This window comes from Crocodylus porosus, unplaced genomic scaffold (genome assembly GCF_001723895.1).
Source record: "Crocodylus porosus isolate Cpor-Errol unplaced genomic scaffold, CroPor_comp1, whole genome shotgun sequence".
Taxonomy (NCBI): Eukaryota; Metazoa; Chordata; order Crocodylia; family Crocodylidae; genus Crocodylus; species Crocodylus porosus.
Genome location: NW_017728949.1, coordinates 70090861 through 70112208, shown reverse-complemented (window position 1 = coordinate 70112208; position 21348 = coordinate 70090861).

Here is a 21348-nt window from a genome sequence, read left to right as displayed (position 1 = left end):
TGCCTTGTCTGGTCCAGCGCCACCCTGGGGCTATCACAGAGCTGAGGCAGCAAAGCTTCTGCTCCCCAGCCCTACGTCCAGCCTGCACCTCCCAGCCAGGCCAGGAAGTAGGGAGGGGAGGGGGAGGGGGAGCAGGGACTCCAGTCCCCCAGCCAGCACAGCCAGGAGAACCACGTGATCATCCCCCCCACTTCCTGTCCTAGCACGGCATCTCTCCCAGCCCTGACCCCTGCCAGTGGGGGGAGAAGAGGGGAAACCGGAGGCCCCTGCTGTGCAGCTCTCCCCTTCCCTACCCCCACACACCTGTTCTGGCTGGGTCTGGGGGGGAGGAAGGGAAGCTGGTCTATGCAGCAGGGACCTCCACTTTCCCCTCTCTCCGTGTCACTGACAGCTGGCATGGGACAGGGCTGGGGAGAGAGACCATACTGGCCCATGCAGTGGAGGAGGGGGAAGCCCCCACCATGTGCCCCGCACTCCAGCTATGGGGCGGGGTGTGCCCAGGGTAGGAGCAGAGGCATCCATTTCCCCCTTCTGCCACTGACAGCTGGTGGGGGGCAGGGTTGGGGAGAGAAGCCATGTGGGCCAACTTGGCCATGCAGTGGGAAACAGAGGAAGTCCCTGGTGCATGCCCTCCCCCCAGCTGTGCTAGCTGGCGGGGAAGAAGCCTCTGCTTTCTCACCCTCTCCACCACTGCTGACAGCTGGTGGCGGGTGGGCTTGGGGAGAGAAGCCAGGCTGGCCATGTGGCCACTCCCAGCTGTGTTGTGGGGGGCAGTATGAGGGCCTCCACTTTCCTTTACCCCCCCCGCTGCCACTGGCAGGAAGACAGTGGGATGGGAAGAGATTCTGTTCTGGCTCTCCGCTCACCGCAGCTGCTAGTAGAAGAGTGGGGGGAGTGATGTGGCGGCGTCGACCTGAGGGGGGGTGGCTCCATGACCCCTGCCCCACTGGGGGGGGGGGGGGGGTGGCAGGCATCTAATCAGGGGTTCTTGCCTGCGTTTCTCTTAGTAAATCATGAAGCTTTAAAAAAGACGAACAAACACAACTAAAAACATGTCACTGGCCATAGTGCCACATCTCAGACTTACTCTTGATACAGCATGAAATGTAAATTTTAAGGGGTATAAAACAAAAAAAGTATTTGTAACACAATGGGTCAGATTCATCCTTGGTGCACTTGCATTGATTTAAGATATGAATCAGATAATTTAGGTTTAGACATTGCAAATATTTTACATCTTAAAATAAAAGACAAATTCTTCTCCACTTACCACTCAAGTCCTAAATCTGTGCTCAGTACTTCTTTGGAACAGATGGTGGCATCACTGCACCTAAGACAATGCAAGGAACAATCTTTTCCCATCTTTTTTTTTTTTTTTAACCTGAAGATTCTCTTACCAGCAGCTCTGGCACAACTATAATACTAAATATATATAGCATAAAACTGTTTATTGAACATTTTTACTTGCTGCAACTTTTTCTGTATTATAATATAATATTCATAATGACACTAAAAGTATGATTAATATACTTGCTAGGTAGAATGCATTTACACACACTATGCTTGTGGCCCTGACTACCTGTTATTTGACAACCTGTTATTGTTAATATGATTCATTAGAAATATTCTAGGATATATTTAAAGCTAACCTTTTCCTTTTTTCCCCATTACTTTACTGACAATACCAGCTGATGCGGTAGACACAGGGAGTGTTACCACTGCTCTGGTAATAGATCAAAGAAATTTTCTGCTTGCTAAGTCAGGGTTCACCAACATTTTTCAGCATAGGGCCAGAATGACTCAGCTTGGCCAGATCTGGGTGGGCATTAGGACCTAAACGCCAACACAGCTGCTTCCTGCCATTCAGCTGCAAGGCAGCATGGCAAAAGCCCTATTCCACCAGATCCCAGCCTACCCAACTACAGCCTGGCACAATCAGAGTTCCCCTACCACCAGAGGCACAAACTACTGACTGCTGCACACCTCTGCTGGAGCCCCAGGCATCATGGCACAGGGAGAGCCATGGCTCTGTGGGACTGATCCAGCCCATGGGCCAGCAGTTGCTGACCCCCTGTTCTAAGCTATCAGTGTTAGAAATCTAATGCAATCTTGCTCAGCCTCAGGACCCTCATTTTCCAACCAATACAATAGGAAACCCTGTTTCTCCTCTTCCAAACCACAAAATGGAGTGGGGGGTGGGACCCCCCCCCCCTTGCCCAACTTTTCTAATTCTTGGATTTTTATAGCTGGATTATAAATTCACAGAGAACTGTGGCAGAATGCCTCAGACAGAAAAGATAAGGAATAGTTCCTGACCTCTCCAGACATGGATATACTTCCAATCCCACCCTACAAGTAGGACCAGTAAGCCTCAGCCAACTACTCCGTCCCCCAGAGTTGTGGCTGTCTCCCTATGACTACAAATGATAAAGGCTTGTCTGTCATTTGTGAACAAACAATACCAGGCCTATTTGTCATCCTCCAAGTTTCTTACTGGCCTCTCTCAGGCAGTGAGGCCACAGGAAAAGATGATAACAGACTCCTTGGGACAAATCATAAAAAAAACAAAAAACAAACAAACAAACAAAAAACCACACAGGGATGGGAGTGCTGGTCAAAAGTTCAAAACAAGAGTGCCAGGGGAAGACACCAAGCAGAGCATGCCAGAGAGCCTCCACTGGCCTTCAAATGAATCCAAGGAGCCAGCGGACACTGCCCAGTGATATTCTGCTTGGAGATGGGAGCAAAGTAGCATGAGGGAAGTGGCCCCGCAGGTACCGGGGACCCTCTTAGCCAGAGCCTCCTTCCCAGTCAGGTACAAGGCCAGCTCGGCCAGGGCCAGGAGGAGGTTGACCAGGAGATCCCAGGCCTTGGTGGGGCCTTGGACAGGGAGTGCATAAATAAAAAGGTGAGGAGGTGATGCAGAGGCCGCTGCCTGGCGCGCTCCAGGTAGGTGTGCACCCGGGTCTCCCTCTGCTCACAAAAGGGGTAGGTGTCAGGGGTGTTCGTGAACCGCACCAGATACATGCCCGTGGCTATGGCTCCGTGGAAAAGCTGACAAACAATACCAAGTCATTAGGATTTGGGCTTGCCCGAAGACTAGCAGGACTGAAACCCTTTTGCCCCCAGTATGGAGACACTGTATAGTCCTCAAGTGTCCTATCTATGAAACCATCCCCACAGGGTTTCTAATAATCTAAAAAGAAAAATCTTTTTTTGCTCAAATCTTCCTCAAGCTGTGGAACACCAGTTTTCTTCTTTGCCACGAACAAAAACAGCTGAAAAGTCAAGACAAACATCTCCTGCTCTTAGCAACACTCAGCAAAGCCCTTCAGAAGACAATTAAGTTTCAAGTTCACCTCCCTCAACTGTCATCATCTCTAAAAGCCTTTAATAAGTTTATTCACCAGTAACAAGATTAAGGGTGACATTCTGGCTACCTGTTCTTCTAGCCATCTAAGACCATCCTGACTTTTTTGCTTTCTTGATCCAATGATATTGGGGGGGGGGGGGGTAGAAACACAGAGCTCCGGTGGATTTCTCAGCTTTGAGGATAGAGTGGAGGTGCACCCCAGATTGCTCCTGAATTTCTGGTTCAGGTTCTGTGCAAAATTCTAGCAAGTTCACAGACTGCACAATCAATCTTTACCTAGGTATTAGTCCTGGTAGAAAAAGTCTCCACAAATATTCCTACTCAGTCTAAAGATCATTCCTGCCCCCCCAAAATCAGGTTCCAAAAGACCATCAAGTACCAATGGTCCTAACCCTAACCCTGGCTGCTGGAGTTAGATTGGAGGGCAGGAAGGACATGGCAAGCTTTAGTAAGGGCTGCATTAGGAACCGCTGATCAGCCTCCAATTATTGCTCTCTCTTTGCCCACTACAAGTTCTTAGGCAATCAGTCTGTCTTGAACCAGACATTTCAGCAAGCTTTCTTTCACTCGGCACAGGCCCAGGCTAAGTTGTGGAGGCTCTGGCTCTGTTGCAGGCTATCAAACAGAGAACCGCACCTGTAGACTTCCATCTGAAACAAACAGAGCTTCCCCCAGGAGAGTTTTCTTTCCTGTAGTCTTTCCCATGATAGCCCAGCTATTCAGCAAGTAGGCTGATCTCAAAGGCTTTTCAGACAAAATATGCAAAAGAAAAAATAATAAAGAGGGATTTCTTACCTCCTCCTAGTAGACACTCATTACTCTCCTAGCTCCTTGTAAAGTCCTCCCTGCTCAAAAAGACCCAGCCCCATTCCCAAAAGGCCTTGCCACCTCTGTAATGTTACTCTGAACAGGAAACTCCCAGATTGCTTTCCTTGTTCTTTTAGTTCAGTAAGATTGAGACAAAGAGATTGAAAGGGAGATTGGCTAGAAGTAGCCCCTAGCTCCTAGATCTGCATTTCTCAACACTGAGGGCAGAGTAGAGTTCCACCCAAACTTGCTCCTGCAAAAATAGTGGTTTCAGTTTATTTCCTAAACTCCAAACTATCCCTCCAGGGATACTAACACTCTCCTACAAGCAACTTTATTTCTTGCCCTGCAGTTTAATCTTCTTTTTCAGAAAAACTTGGAACAGATTAGTGTTGGTTTTGTGAACTCCTCTCACATGTCTGCAAAGACCATACAAAACACAGAATAAAAACTGCATTGTAAACAAGACAAGCAAAAGGAAAGGAGAAAGATGTGTCCAAAATCATGAGAAATAAAAAGCAGATTAAAAAAATTTGTACTATTTTTCTCTTTATTTTCCTTCTTTTGTATGTTTTAAGATGGACCAATAGGTAACTAGTCAGGTTTAATTTCCCAATTAAACAAAATGCCAGAGGTCAACACTCTGCATTATTGTAAAAAGAAATAAAAAATGTTTAATCGCTTTTAATATCTAAAATGTCTTTGTCTTAGGTAAGGAGGTTCAATATCTTTTAACCTGACTGTAACTTTTTATAACAGAAAAGAAAATCTTTGATCTCTAAAGTAAAAAAAAAAAGTCAGCTTAAAAGTTTGAATTGGTAAATGAATAAGTGACTACAAGTCTTAATGGTCTATAACAGCTGCACCAAATTTAGCAGCAGCAAGGCTGCATTATTGACTATAATTCTTTCATCTTATAACTGAAGCATTGGCTATAGGAAATCAGTAGAATGTATTATGCTGACTATCTATATCAGCTTTTTAATGACAAGCACACAGACAATATCTGTAAAACAGCCTTTCCTAGTGCAATGTGAATTGTCATTAACAACTTATGAAACTAATGATGGGACTTAGGAAAATTCCAGGTTTCCCTCGCATGCAAAATGCTGTGTGAAGGTTCTCTTCTCTCTCTAGGAGAGACTAATTATTTCTTAGTTGAACCCAGTTGCTTGTATTATTTTTCAGTCTAAATTAATTATCTTCACAACATAGAAAAGACTCAGGACTTGCATGTTGATTATAATGTCACATGACCTAAACAGGCACAAATTGTAAATAATACAGTAGAATGGTGACATTTCATGGTAATAAAATAGTTTGGTCTAGGTTTGGTTATTATGCAAAACTTACCAATGAAGCATCTGCAAGGGGTAGATAAGCTCATAAAAGCTGACAGTTCCTGATGATACAGAAGATAAATAATTTGAGAGTAGCTACATAATACAGGTACCATAATCTCTGACACTAATCACCATTTATGCTGAAAAAACACATTAATAAAGAGATTTCTATTTTTGCCATTTTGGTCAAGAGAAAGGGCATGTTATAAAACCACTTGTTGATTTGTTGTCCTGTAGGATTAATCTACTGCATCTTTGGCAAACTTAGTCTACGTACATTATTGTACCTTTCTATTACTTTTAGTCCCAACTAAAAATAAAAGCATAAAGGAAAGCATTGCATTTGTATTAAAATTCATGACCAACCCAAGAGCTAACCTTTGTGGTTCTCGCATTTCTGTATTCAGATGCATCCTATTCATTTATTCATTCATTCATTCATATTTCTTTACTATTGCTGATATCAGGGAGTTCACAATAAAAAAGTCATATTTGTTTTATATAGAGTATGAATCACAAATCTAATAAAAGTATAAGTGATTCAGTCTCAGCTGAGCTAGACTTGGAGCCGTTAATGGAATCAAGGATAGCTGAATGTGATCTCACTCTAATTTTGGGCTTACAGACTTCTGGTAAACACCATTTTGAAATAGTGCTAAGCCATTGACATGATATTTACAGGGATTTATTAAAAATATTTTCAGATATCTTTTGCTAGTACGGTACTCAGTGGATGTTTTCTTAGTGATGCTAATTTGCATATTTTGTCTTAAGGAAAACAAAAGCTGCAGACAATTGGTGTAGGTGAGAAAGAAATATCTTTAAAAATATATTTTTAAAACTTTCTTTTCAACTGTCTTTTCAGTTGAGTTTTCCTTTCCACTTTCTAATGTCATCTTTTACTATTTTTCTGGGTCTGCTTTTAACATTCCTATTCAGAACTAAAATTACACATCCCACCTGCATGCCCTGCAAAGCTGAAATAATTTAAAAGTAGGCCAAGTTCAACTAGCCTGGTATACAAAAAACTAGAACTCTTGGTTCCAAAATGATACCTTTTATTAGACCAACTGGACAATGGCAAGAAAACTGTCCTTTTCTGCAAGCTTTTGGGATCAAAGTCCCTTCGTCAGGCTCTGGGGAAAGTGTAGATGGTACAAGATGGTAAAAAGTCCCCATAGGAAGGAAATAAACTTCATTTTTGCACAGAGGGAGCTGAAGATGGAAGGCTGTCCTTCCATATAATATAAATAGCATATAGTATAAATGCTATCCTAGCTTGGTATAGCATTTAGCATTTGTTTCAAGGTACAAAGATACAAATGCTTCAAGGACAGATTCATCCACTATATGCCACTAATGAGGGGTGTTGCTATAGCTCTACCAGCATAGATATGATGGCAAGAACTCCTATAGAAAAGACTTAAATGAAGAAATACTATTGAGCTGAGGAATTGCTCTACTTCAAATCTGGAGATCCCAGTCATTCAAACAGTGAAGTTTATGGTCTCCATTGAAAAGTCCTCTTCCCTTCTCTCCTCTCTTCTGTTCCTTGTCTATGACCTTGTAAATGGAGCTTTGCAAACCGAGAGACCCAAACACATGGAAGAAAAGTCTGCAAGGGTTGGTATGGAGCCACTAGGCATATGCATTCTTTCCCCTCCTCCTTCCACGTAAGCCACATTCGCACATTTAAATGATCCTGAAGAACTGTCCTGGGTTTGTTTTCCTAGTATGAAAACTTACCTGGAGATGCCTGAACAGACAATCAAACACTGAGCCCTTGAAAAGCAAAAAACCTGCAATGCTCAGCAAGGGGACCCTCTGGACACATCTCAGCTTGCTCCCATTTTTGCTCTCTAGAGGAAAATCCTGAACATCTGTACACTTGTGATTTCTCCTGGGAGAGCACAGACTCTCTCAAAAGAAACTGCACTTTAATATACAGTAGTAGGGTTACCATACATCTGGGTTTCCCCAGACATGTCCTTTTTTGGGTCCTCCCATCTCTGTCCAGTGGGTTTTTTTTAAATATCAACAAATGTCTGGGATTTGGGATTCTGCTCTGCTCAGCATAGAAGTTTTCACTGGCACTGGGCTGCAGTAGGGTCGGGGAGGTGCTTGGTCCTCCAGGCAGGGAAGACAGTGGGAGAGGGACAGCAGAGAGCTGAATAGCTGGACTGTGCTGGTGCCCATAGGCAGCGCATAGGGGGAGCACAGGGGGCATCTACCCCTCCTCCTGAGAATGGACACCACCAAAACCACCGCCAGCTTCTGCAGGCAGTCACTGCTTGCACCTGCCTTCCCTTTGTTGTCACCATGGCTGGCAGCATCTGTGGGCAGTCCCCACTCTCCACTCCCCACTCCCCCTGCCCCGGACACTGCCGCCAGTGACTGGGAGCAGTCCCCGCTTGCCACTCGCCGTTGCTGACACCAACACTGGCAGCTGTGGGTGGTTCCCACTTGCTGCTCACTGATGCTAACACCAATGCCAATGCCGGCGGCTGTGGGTGGTCCCTGCTGACCACCATGGTGCTCCCCCAGTCTCGGGAGGCACCAGTCATTCATACCGGTGCCTGTGCTCTTAGGGGTGGGGCAGCCAGGAGATGCTTGCAGGACTGGGGGGGGAGCAGGGGCTCTGGGTTGAGAGAGAGGGCCACTGGCAGGACTGGGGGGAGCAGAGGGCTGTGAGTTGGGAGTGAAGGGGCACTGGCAGGTCTGGGAGGAGTTAAGGGGATGCAGGTCAGGAGTAAGTCACCGGGAGGGCTGGGGGTGCTGTGGTTTGGGAGTTAGGACACCAGGGGAAGCCAGGGACCATGGGTCAGGAGCACAGGGAACAGGCAATGCCAAAGACCTGTAGGTCAGAAGTGAGGGGCATCAGCAGGCACAAGGGGGCTGCAGGTTGGGAGTGAGGAGCACCAACATCGTCTCGGGGTGGGGAACTGTGGGTCAGGAGTGAGGGGCAGCAACAGGGCTTGGGAGTGAAGAGCAGGGGAAGGTTATGGGCATATCACTGCCCCCATAATCAAATTACCCCTCTCCCCTGACAAGTGTCCTCTTTTTTTGAACTGGAAATATGGTAACGCTACACAGTATCCTATTCTACTGCACATTAAAGCAGCACATAAAAACAGTGCTGATATGCTAATGTGTAATAGAATAGGCTACTGTGCATTAAGCATCCCCTAAAAAGCATACATTTGCACTAATGCGAATTATGGCAGCCTAATGTGCATTAATTTAGTACCTTGTATTAGAGGTACTAAGTTTATTGTGCATTCATTACGAAAAGGACATTAATGCATGGGTAGATGTGCCCTGAATGTTTCTATGTGGCCTTATTAGACACTTCCGGTGAAAATTTCTGTGTGGAGCCCATATTGTTGACACTTTTCAGAATCAACTTCAGTCAGATGTGTCCTTGACAAAACTGTTCCTAGTTATCATCATCAACCTCAAGAGAATTTTTTGTAGGTATGAGCAAGGCCGGCTGGCTGTAGTCTTTATTATCCTGCCTTATGCTGCTTGGATTGTGCTGAAATATGCTGAAGCATTAGAGACAGATGTCCCCTGGAGACTGTATGTACACAATGGGCCGAGTTCTTCACTCTGTTGTTCCAACAAATACGTGATATATTTAACTGATTTCTGGATTTATCATTAAGTAACTGGGATCAAACTGCATTACTTCATTAGGCTTTTTCTGTGAGCAAATTTCTACTTAATAAGTGCCTAAAAGATTTTTAAGTCCATGCGAATGTTTGTGCTTTCTTAAAAAGAAAAAAACACACAAAGACTTCAACTGCAGAAAAACTGTATTAAATAATAAATTGTATTGTGACAGCAATTCTCAATACTCCAAGGAGCTAATCCTTCTTCTTAACACAAGTGAACGATCTGCCTTTCTTCTGTAAATTCGTGAATTAGCAATGGGGTGTCATTCAGCCGTAGTTTTCAATTTCTTCAGTTTGACAGTTTGTTTCTTAACCTTTTTTTTTTTTTTTTTTGCATTTAATGTATCAAAGTGCTTACAGCCTGTTCTGAGAGGTTGTGAAGATGTGTGATATGGGAAAAGTGTAAGCCCAGCAGGGATCAGTAAAGAACAAGTCAGTTTAAGATAGCTTCTTGATTTCCACAGCCAGGCCTAGCTGGTAATTTGTTACATCCCCTGCTGGTAAAATACATCTTATAAGTTTGTACGCTCTTAGGGTGAATGAAAGCTTAATTGGCTTCCACTACTGCAGCTGGAGGATGAGCAAGGTGAAGGCTTTGTTTCCTATGATAAGAGAATACCTTACCTCTGCATGCAAGGCAAAGACGTACAGATGAACTGAAACTGGGAGTAGGAGCTACGAGGCATCTACCATGTGTGATAAGTAACTGCTCCCGAAACTCTCCCACAAAGAAATGTCACTCTGCTTAGGCTGTGCATGAAATGAAAAAAGAGAAATGCTTGAAATCAATCAGTTCCTTATCACTCAAGCAAAAGGAAATTTAAACAAGAGAAAAAAGATTAGGATTAAATTGTATGTGTGGAAGCTGGAATATACATGGGAATCACAGAAAGGATCCATTTCAGTTTACAAAATTCACCCTTTATAAAGAACTAACTGATGAAGGAACCCATCCTGTATTGTTTATGCTGAGGATGAGATATGTGTTATGCTGTCAGATGGAAACATCCAACCTGATACGAGTCTCTACCAACAGCACAGGGACTTTATATTTTGAACTGTTATCTGTGGTACTTCTGTACTTAGTGCTGTAATTTCTGTAGCTAACTTGGAAAATACCTAACATGGATGTTATTTAACACCTCTGCTTAGTAGGGCTGTGCGAAATTTCGCCGGCAGTTTCATTTTGACGCTGTTTTGACTCGTTTTGAGCTCAAAACTGTGAAATCAAAATGAAACAGAGAGCTTCGAAATCGCCTCAAAACAAAACAAGGCAAGCCTTGAAAATTTTGAAATGTTTTGAGTTTTGAAGCTCAAGCTGGGCTTGCCTGCAGGGAAACAGAAACTAAAGTAAGGAGAGGGAGGGGGAAGACTGGGGAAGGAGTGTAACATTATTGACTGTAGCTGGCCAGTGACTGTGATCCTTCCCTGAAGTCCCTTCCAAGCCCAGTGCTCTGGGGGAGGGATGGAAAAACTGCATAAAAGGCAGCGCTGTTTGACCTGCCCTGCTTTCCGCCGTGGTGTCACCTACTGAGCCGTGTGTTCCAGTTTTGCCTGTCAGCAGCCAGGGGTGCAGGGCCCCAAAACCCAGATTCCCCTGCACCGTTCTCCTTGACAGCCGGCAGGCTTCATGGCCTCAGCAGGGCCTAGCATACCTGCAGCTGTCACCCCGCTGCGCCTTAACACATATGGTGTCATCCATGTCACAAGTTTTGCTTGTCCGCAGCTTGAGGTGCAGTTTCCCCAAAACCCCTGCACCGATCTCCTTGAAACATGGCAGGCTTCATGGCTTCAGCAGGGGCTAGCAAGCCTGCAGTTTTGACTCCGCTGTGGCTTAACATATACATGTGATATGAGCTTTGCTTTCAAGACTTTGAGGTGCAGTTTCCCAGAAACCCCTGCACCTTGAAACTTGCCAGGCTTAATGCCCTCAGAAGGGACTACCTTTCTTGCAAGGTTCATCCAAAACAGACAAGGAATGACAAAGGTATAGGCTGTTTTGAGCTTCCCCCTTGTAGCCTATAGGCAGAAGGTCAGCATCAAAACAGTGCTTTGACAAAACAAAACGGAACAGCAGTTTCTGATCGAAACGAAATTTGAAACAAAATGCTGTTCCATCAAAACATTGAAATGCAAGTCAAAAGGGAATGGTGCCATTTCGCACAGCCCTACTATTTAGCTAATAATAACTCTTTTAGCAAATTCAGGTAGAGAGCATTTTTGTTATTTTTAAAGTAATTATGTTCTTATTAATTTTTCTGAGTTCCTATTGTGTTCCTATACATTTGTAATCACACATAATTTTTTTGAAATACTTTTAGTGCACTGTAGATTTTAAACCAAAAAAATATGTACTCTCAGCATTATTTATGAATTAAGCAATACTTTACTCACTATTTGAGTGAATTTATCTGTCATCAGGGACCTACAGCACTGACAGAGGTTTCTATTATTTGGAGGACAAAAATTATAATGTGGGAACATTAGACTTTCTATTTGTGTGTGAAGCACATAGAAACAAGAAAGGAAACTGTGTTTAGTGGTAAACTTCAGTACAGGGACCATGAATATTGTTTCTTTATGTACCTATATTACAGAAGCACCTGAGAACCACAATCAGGGGCCACGCATAGGGGGTGCACACAGGTGCACATGCACCCTCTGCGCATGATGGTGCATCCCCTACAAAGAAGCACTGCTGTGGGCAGTCGCCACTCACCACCCTGCCGCCAACACCACCGGTGGTGTCTGCGGGCAATCACCAACCCCTGCTCGGCACTCACCACCTGCTCCCCCCCGCTACCGACAGCATCTGCGGGAGCTCCTGCTTACCGCTAGCATGCTCCTACCGCTACCATGGCCCCTCAACCACTGGGGGCACGCGTCATTCATGACCACAATCATGGATCTATGCCTCATTGTGCTTGAATTTATATAAAAAATATAGAAGACAACTGTAGCAGGGCACTAAGGTGCCTGCTACTGACAAGTAGTAATATGGGCTCAGCTGCCCGTCACCAGGGCAGCACAGGTGCGGGTTGCCAAGACAACCAGTCTGGTCAGCTGACCGGAAGGGGGCAGGGCCTGGCCTTTATAAACAAGCTAGGTTGAGGCCAGAGGTCAGTTCCCCTCTGGCAGTAGAAGAAGCTGGAGCTCTGTTGGAGCAAGCAGAGCAGAACACAACAGAGACGCCTGATGGTCTAAGCAGTGTCTGCCCAATGATACTGGGTGGAAGAAAACCCTGGTAGAGATATGAATAGAGCTATGGATAACTAGTCGGCTTGGAATTTATGTTATAACACAGGAGTGTGAGGTTTTTGTTTTGTGGTTGTTGTATTACACCGGAGGACCGGGCAAGGCTGTAGGGGTGGAGGAGGCCTCATAGGAGCTCCCCAGTAGCGTGGGGGGTGGCTCCTAGCATCGGAGAGTGGTGCTACATTTTTGGGGTGTCCCGACCCTGGCCCTAGTGTGGGCAGCATTGGGAGGAGCTCAGTGTGGGCGCACGCAAGAAGCCCCAGTGGGGCATAAGACCCAAGAAGGCGGGTCTGGGGCGAGGTAAGGCTGAAGCTGCCTGAGCCCCATTGTGAGGAGCCCAGTAGGCATAAGACCCAAGAAGAGGGTCTGGGGGCCAGGTAAGGCCAAGGCCGCCTGAGCCCCGGTTTGCGGGAAGTGCGAGCAAGGCCCCAGTGCGGGCAGGGAGCGCACGGCACAGGCCCCGGTTGGGGGCGAGAGCATGGGGAGCGTGAGGCACAGGCCCCAGTTGGGGGCGAGAGCACGAGGCATAGGCCCCGGCACGGGTGACGGTATTGAGGCCCCAGCGCAGGTGACGGTATAAAAGCCAGGCCCTGGCGCGGGCTACAAGAGCAGGGAGACAGGCCCCAGCGCGGGCTATGAGAGCAGGGAGACAGGCCCCGGCGCAGGCTACGAGAGCAGGGAGGCAGGCCCCGGTGCGGGCTGCGAGGGTCGCGAGGCCTGGTACAGGGTGGCGGTACAGAGGCAGGGCCTTAGTGCAGGGCAACGGTACAGAGGCAAGGCCCCGGTGTGGGTGAAAGCACGCGCGACAGGCCCCGTGTGGCGAGGGCTGCGAGGGAAGCGAGGGGGCACCTGTGAGGGTGAGACAGGCGGGCATGGAGATGAGTCTGAGGACCCGTAAGGGCACAGGCAACGGTGGGACTCATGTACAGCCCCAGAGGTCAGAGTGCACCGGGTGGTTCGACCGAGCCAGGATACATCCAGGTACTGTGCCAAAGAGGTTAGAAAGGCAGCCTCCCTTGAACATATTAACATCAAAGACGTGGCAGGCGAGATAAAGAGGGTGCATTTAAACCTGATTTGGCACGGTAGGTAGGGGCACTAGGGGAGGTCACGGCACCCCTAGAGGTCACCCTGCCACAACAACCTTTTCTAGACTGTCCAAATCTACATCAGAAATAGATCTTTTTTTTATAGTGCTACTATGTGTAGGCATAAGATGAACACAATGATGTTTTCCAGTACTCTGATGTGAAATGATGTTTTCTCAGTTCCAAATGCAATAAGCGGTCCCTCGTGACAGAAAGTCTTGTGCTGTGTTCTCTTCCATCATTATTGTATTGTATAGGTCCAAAATCTCTAAAGGTGCTTAGGCACAATCACTATTATACAGCAGGAACTTGAACCTCAGTTTTACCTCCGTTTTACAATTTCATGAAGACAGCCGTAATGATTAGGATTTTGGCTCTTCCAAAGCATGTCTCTCTCAGTGTCTCCTGCCAGAACTTTTCCAATTAATATTAGATTGTATTTATAAAGTGAAACAGTTCCTAGAGGACCCCAGTAGCTGTGTGGTCAGAGCGCTCACTGGTACTGTGAATTCAAATCCCTGGTCTGAGAGAGGCAGCATAGGGATGTGAGCCTAGCCCACTGGTTATACTGGGATGAAGTCTGTTTCCCTGGCTTTTCAGACATAGTTTAGGAGCCTAACTCCAAAAAAATGATTCACAGCTCAGGATGCAAAGTGAAGTACAATGCTTGTCTCTAGTCAGTCAGCCTCCGGAGCACCTAAACGTTTATACCTTTCCTGCTTTTTACTTCTGTGTAACATAGATAATGGCCTGATCTTCCCTCAGTTTCAGAGGTCACCTTTCTTAAGTTAATTCCCACTTTCCCTGTGTACACAGAGCAGAGAGGCCAAATTTATAGCTCAAGATGCTATTGCATGATAGTGCATCTAGAAATTAAGCATGGCAAGGATTAAAGACTATATCCCACAAAGGATATAGGTGCAGAACCCTTCAACTAGGATCTAGAACCCTATGTTAAATGATTAGGTTCATTATACAGAGAGTAGGGGTGTGCCTACATCAGGGTGGGCACTTATTTCAGGCAGAAGGCCGCATACTGAGTTTTAGCAAGCCATCGAGGGCCACATGACCGGCAGCAATGGATAGACAAATTTAATTTTCTAAATTTTTTAGGGGCACCATGGGCTGAAAAGAATGAGCTGGCAGGCCACATCTGGCCCTGTTCTACATTGTAACAGCAACATGCTTACCTACCCACACTCACTCATGTGCCAAATCCAGAAACCTGGCAATATGACCCTCAGGGTCATCAATTTGCAACCACTCCCAATACCTTGTTCTCTGACATGTCTGAGAGCAGCTGCTGGGATAATTTAGAAATATCCTGACTGGTGCATTTCCAAGTTTGCTATCTATTAGCAGAAGTGGGTGGATGGGCCACGACTGGGGACATCTGGGCAGGGGCACAGTGCTGCCACAGTGTCCACATTAAGTACTTCAGAATGTGATCCAAATTAGCCAACAGGCTGAGCAGAGAGCCACCTCAAATGCAGTAACAGACAACACTGAGCACAAGGGTGTGCCCGGAGTCCTGCCTTCTCTCAAACCTGGGCAGCTTGCTCCAGGTTGCAGAAAGGCACTTCCAACCAACGTGCATCCTCTCCTGAGAGCAAGTGCTGACAACCATTCTTTCAAAGAATTAGGGTTCACTATTTTCTCTTAACACATAGGTGAAGGAGAAGAAGGTACCTTTTGTTTATTTTACAAGGACTAGAGCCCAGCAATGTCTTCTCCCAGGTCACTGCTCTAACTACTAGGCTACAGAGACATGCTCTGGGCTTGTGCCTTCTCTCTGGTCCAATGTATCCTGAGTTCTTTGCTCTGCAGTGTCATACATTTCACAGGAAAGGTGGGCAGGACCCCTATCAAGAATGGTCCATAGCCTGGTATTTGGGTTTCTCTTGGAATATGGGAGCTGCGGGTCTGAATTCCCTCAGGTTGAGAAGACCATTGAATCCAGGACTCTCACTTCCTAGGTGAATACTTCAACCACTATTGTACTATATGAAATGTGGGTGGCACTACTACTGTCTCTTCTTGCTTTAAAGGAAAATAACAACAACTTCATCGTGGGACCCAATCTCATTAGTATGTGTTCTCATACCATGCCGAGCAGATTGAGCCTTGCAGACAAGTTTAGTGGAGGAATGTCTAATGGGTCCTAGCTGGGCCTGGCCAGGAGACGGGTAATGAGTCTGGGAAATCCTGAGCATATGCAGAAACACGACTCTGGGGACAGAAACTTTAAAATCAAACACGGAGGTTTCTAAGAATACTTAGGCACCCGCTGGGTTAGAAAAGCTGAACAGACAACGTTTAGACATAGGCACCTCAATTCTACTGCTTTGGATACACAAGTTCTTTACTGGGTATAGGCCTAACTACTTTTGAGGATGAAGGTCATAAGGGGTGATCTGTTAGCCATTAAAGTAACTGGCAAAACTCCAGTTGACTTAAATAGTGTAGAATTTGACCAATACTGATTTGGACATAAGGCACTCTACAGTCTAATATGAGCAGAAAAAGCAGTGTAGAAGAACTGCTTTGAACTGAAGAAAATTGATTCTGTCAGTGTCCCTTTTAAATCCCTGTACTTTGTTTTCTCTGATGTTGCTTTTGCTTCAAACTGTGATTATTTCACCTTCCTGTTTTTCTCTGAATCCATTCAGTATTGGCTGAGTGTTCCTTTGCACAAATTAGGTAAGTTCAGATGTAAGCATCTCTTAATATGAATAACATCCCTTATTTTAAAACCCAATTTACCTCTCTCCTACATAAACCAAATATCTCATTTTTACTATAAAGACTACATAGGAAGAATGTTATGATATGCATACTTAGGAGAATGCCAAATTTACAGATGCCTAACCAACCTTAAGTCTGTTTCTCTTGCGTATCTGTTCTGTGCACTGAATGGGGTTTTCTGGAAAAAAAAAGTATGTGATTATCAGCGACCCAGGTTTTCTGTTTCCTGCAGAAAAACACAGATTTTCTCCTTTGGGGAAAACAAGAAGAAAGCAGCAAGGAGCTGCTGTGGAGGGTGGTCCTGGTCCTCTCTCTTGCCACAGCTGGGGCCAGGGGTGTAGGGCAGTGTGTGGTGCTTCAGCCACTGCTTGTGCTTCCACATGAGGTGCACTGCAGGTTGGCAGTGAGAGACAGCAGCAGGGGAGGAGGGAGCTGTGACTTGGGAGTGAGGGGCACCGGTATATCCCGGCTGCCTCGCCTCACAAAGCAGCAGGGGAGACAGGGGAAGCTGGATCCGCATCCCGGTTAGTGAAGGGAACTGGAGGAGCTCTGACTTTCCTTGATTAAAAAAAAAATGAAATCAAATGCCAAATATATATGGGTACTTAGAATTTATTTTTTTATAATGATTGAAGTTTCCAAATTCCAAAACTTTACCTCCCTGTCTGACATCAGACACCTCCAGGGAAGAAGCCTGCTTAACCTTCACATCACAGAGCAACTCTCACAAAAGGACTCTGAGGAACCCAGGGGCAAAAACATTTACTCTCTACCTCCCCTGTGCAAAAATAAGTTTATTTTCTACCTGGGAGAACTTGTACAATCTTTGAATTCTCCTCAGCCTGACTAATACTCTTTGGACCCATAAGCTTACAAATAAATAATTTTTTGCCCCTATTTAGTTGGTCTAATAAAAGATATCACCTCTAAACGTTTTGTTGTCTCTATTTCTTAGACCAACACAGCTACAACATATATCCCAGACATCAACCATCTACCATTCACCTAAAGTATTGACTATATCAATGTGTGGCAAAAGGATGCTCTTATTCCATAGTTCCAGGAGGCAGAGAGTGGCAATGAGCATTTTTTAGAAAGGCATGTGCTGGGTGTAGGAGAGATCATGAAGAGTCCAATCTGTTTCTCTCATCCCTTTAGATATCCCCACTCTAGTGTTGTTTAGTTAATAACATTATTCCCCAGATAGCTTTCCAAACATTGATCTTAAAAAAGGCTATATATGAAAAGAATTAATGCCACTTTGAACTCATGTCCTTTATATCCCATATAATATAGTTTCACACATCTTCAAATTATTAGATAATGTGAAACTATAACCATTTCAAACCCTTCTCCTAACCAGTGTCCTTTAATCTGTAACAACCACCTTGGATTATATATTTCTTTTCTATAAATTAAGTCATAATCTTCATGAATATTGTTCTAATCTTTTAAAACCATGTTGCAATTTCTTTCTGTCCTTCTGTGTTTACTTAGTACTCCTAATTAAGCATTGCATGAAAAATGTGATTGATGTTCAACATTGAGTATTCTAATCCAATCCTATTCTTTTATGAAGATGTTAAAAAGTAATGAGACCAGAGGGTTGATACAGCTATTCATTCTAATGTTTTCCTTTCTCTGTTTATGCTTTATCATCCAGTGGTGTACCCACACTACTCTATTTTTATTCATATTCATATTGTCCTACATTCTCGAAGATGGTCTACGTGCAGTTTTTGTACTGATTAATCTAAATTAATTTTTGACTAGTATAGTTCAATCAGAAGAACACTTTGTATAGAGTAGTCCTTACACTCTGACAGAAATGTGTGCAGCCATTATATGCAAGATATTAGATTAGACATATCTTTATGTATGACTTTTGTGGTTATTGCTGTGATCGCAGTTCAGGAAAGCACCTCTACCAAAGCAACCCCTTACGAACATAGTTCATTTTAGTTTTAATCAGTTTAAGTCCCAATGAAATTAATAAAATTAATGACCTACCTAAGTGCTTTCTTGAATACACAGCACTTAAACATGTACATATGTGTTTTCCTGAACTGAGGGACTAAATAACTAAAATCTTAATATATTAGGTCCCCTATTAAATATAAGTACTATGTAATAATACCTTTTTTTTGCCTACTAAGACTCAGATCCTGAAAACACCTATGCATGTTATTCAATAACACTACTAAAATGAATTAAGTTTACTCACTTGAGCTAAGGCTAAATTTTTGAAGTTGCATTTGTAGTAAAGAAAACTGATTTCTGTAGCATGGCTTCTTCTTCATGAAAGCAGACTTCATGTAGTCATCAAATTATCTTCTAGGCACCTGCACATCAATTCCTTTATTAGTTACTTAGATATTGTACTTGGATTTGACTAGTGAATTGCTAATTACTTGAATATACCTTCTTCTTCTTAAGTCTTACATGTTCATAAGAATTTTTTAATGTATTGATTACCATTATTGCATGCACCTTACTTAATTAGTAATCTATTAGCACCATGCTATTTAAAGTTGTGGCAGCACATCTATTATGAATCCTCTGTTTTCAAAGGTTTTTATTTGCCCATAAAATTTGATCTGGGTTATAGATTTGAAATCACAGGCAAGTTTTATCTTCTCTTTTTTAAAAGGAGTTCAAGATTTATCGGCAATGTACAATTTATTTAAAACGTTTCTCAAGCACAAGGTTTAATTTTCATTTTTACAAGTTAAGGCTTGATTCTGTAAGGCAGCGGTGCTCAACCTTTTCATCCAGTGGGCTGAATGGGGAGTTCCTGAACCCTCCATGGTCTGGATCTAGGTAGTGGACCCAATCCAGAGCCTGGGACAGGCACAGTGGGGCCCCAAGTGGCCACGCAGAGGGGCAGTGGGGGGCAGCCCAGCCCTGATCCAACCATGTAGGGGAAAGAAGCTTGGCCTGGCCCCAACCTGGCCCCATGGGGAGGGAGTGGGTTTGGGAATGTGCATGACTAAGCTCTAATCTGGCTCCTTGGGTGGGAAAGGGTATGACCTGACTGCACAGGAGGAAGGGGGCATGGTCCAGCCCCAGCCTGGCTGGGAGTGTGGCCCAGCCCCACAGAGGGAAGGGGGAATGGCCTGGACCTGATCTGGCTGTGCAGGGGGAAGGTTGTGACCCAGCTTCAGCACACTGCTCAGGGCTTCAGATTGTGGCAGCATGGAGGCGGCAGCATTGCTTCCCCTCTGCCAGATTTCTCCACCCTTGGGGAGCCCCACGGGCCAGATTTCAAGGCTCAACAAGTAGCATTTGGCCCACAGGTCAGAAGTTGAGCACCCCTGCTGTAAGGCATTAAGTGTCCTCAGCTAATTTTGAAATAAAAGGAAGCTAAGGACTACCAATATCACCCAGGAAGCATCCAATATCTTTTAAAATTGGGCTTTAAATCTGAACATGTAATGAACAACAGGGCATAAGTTTAGGCTTGTCAGTGCTGCACCACAGACCTCTATCACTTCAGCTAAAGGAGTAATCCTATTAGCTGGTAATAGTAGACCATCATTCTCTACTAGACTAGTCACTAGAAGGAAGCACAATGCACACACACTGGGCCCTCCTTGGGAAAATAAATAGTGTGTTCTTAACTCAAGATAGCTAAATGAAGATAACAACCGCTCACTTGAGATAAAAATTCTAGTATGGATAAGACAGTTTGTTGTTTTCATGAGTTAGGAGGTCTAATTAAAGACAGCTTAATAATTGCCATATTCAAAATAAGGCAAATGAGGATATTATACTGGATAAAGGAATGCCAGAAGGTAGAAGGATGAAAAACAAAGAGAAAGAAAGTACTACTATAGATGACAGCTGTAGGAAAATGGATGTCACCACTGAGAAATTACTAAGATGTTTGTATACTGATGTAAAGAGTTTTGGAAACAATATGGGGTAAACTAGAACTACTGGTCTGAGGTTTTAAATGAGATATATAACTGGGATAAGAGAATTGTGTGGAATAGTTATCATAACTTGGACAGCAATTTAAAAGAGTATGTATTGTTTGGGAAAGAGAAAAATAAATCTAAAGGTGGTTGGGCAATGCTAGGCACATCTACATGTGCACTTCAATGTGCATTAGCCTATTTTAATGCACATTAAAGCATCACAAAAAATCGTGCTCTTCAGCTTAAACACATTAAAATAAGCTAATGTGCATTTTTCTAGTTCCTCACAATGGAGGGCACTTTTACATATGCTTTGTAAGTGGGAGGGTGGCATTTTAATTAGAGTATCTCCAAAATAAGCTTTAATTAAAGTGCTCCCACCACCATTTTTAAGTAGAGGAACACTGATACATAAGGCACAGGAGGCTTTTGGAGCACACCAATTGCCATGCTCCAACACGCTGGAATTCCAATACATTGAAGCAGCCACCACACTCATGTATAGACACTCCTAAGTACTAGATTTAATGCGTAATAACCTAAAGCACATTACTGAATGTATAAACATGCCCACTGTGTGTTAATGTTAAAGACTACAGAACTATGAAGAGATAGCATAATTAAAACACAATCCATTTCAGTCAAATCCACTTTCAGAAGATGATTAAGGAAGCACCAGTGGGCTTGAAACGGGGGGTCTCCTATGAGCCTGTGTGATTGGGTTTGGATATGGATAGAGATCTCTGTAATGTCCTTGGACTGGTGTTATTTAATATCTTCATCAGCAATTTGGATGAGGGTGTGGAGAGTACCCTCTCCAAGTTCACAGATGATACCAAGTTATGGAGCAAAGTTAACACACCAGAGGGAAGGGAGCAGTGACAGGCTGATCTGGACAGTTGGATCAAAGGGCAGAATGAAATAGGATGCAATTCAACAAAGATCGTGTAGCTAAAAGGGGTGGGGCTGTAGCTCTCTATGTTAAGGAAAGCTACACGTCCCTGCAAGCTGATCTTGGCGGCCAGGGTGGACAGCTGGAGACCCTCTGGGTTAAAATCCGTGGGGAACATGGCACAGGGGACACAACAGTGGGAGTCTACTACGGACCTCCCACCCAAAGTCCTGAGCTTGACCAGGAGTTTA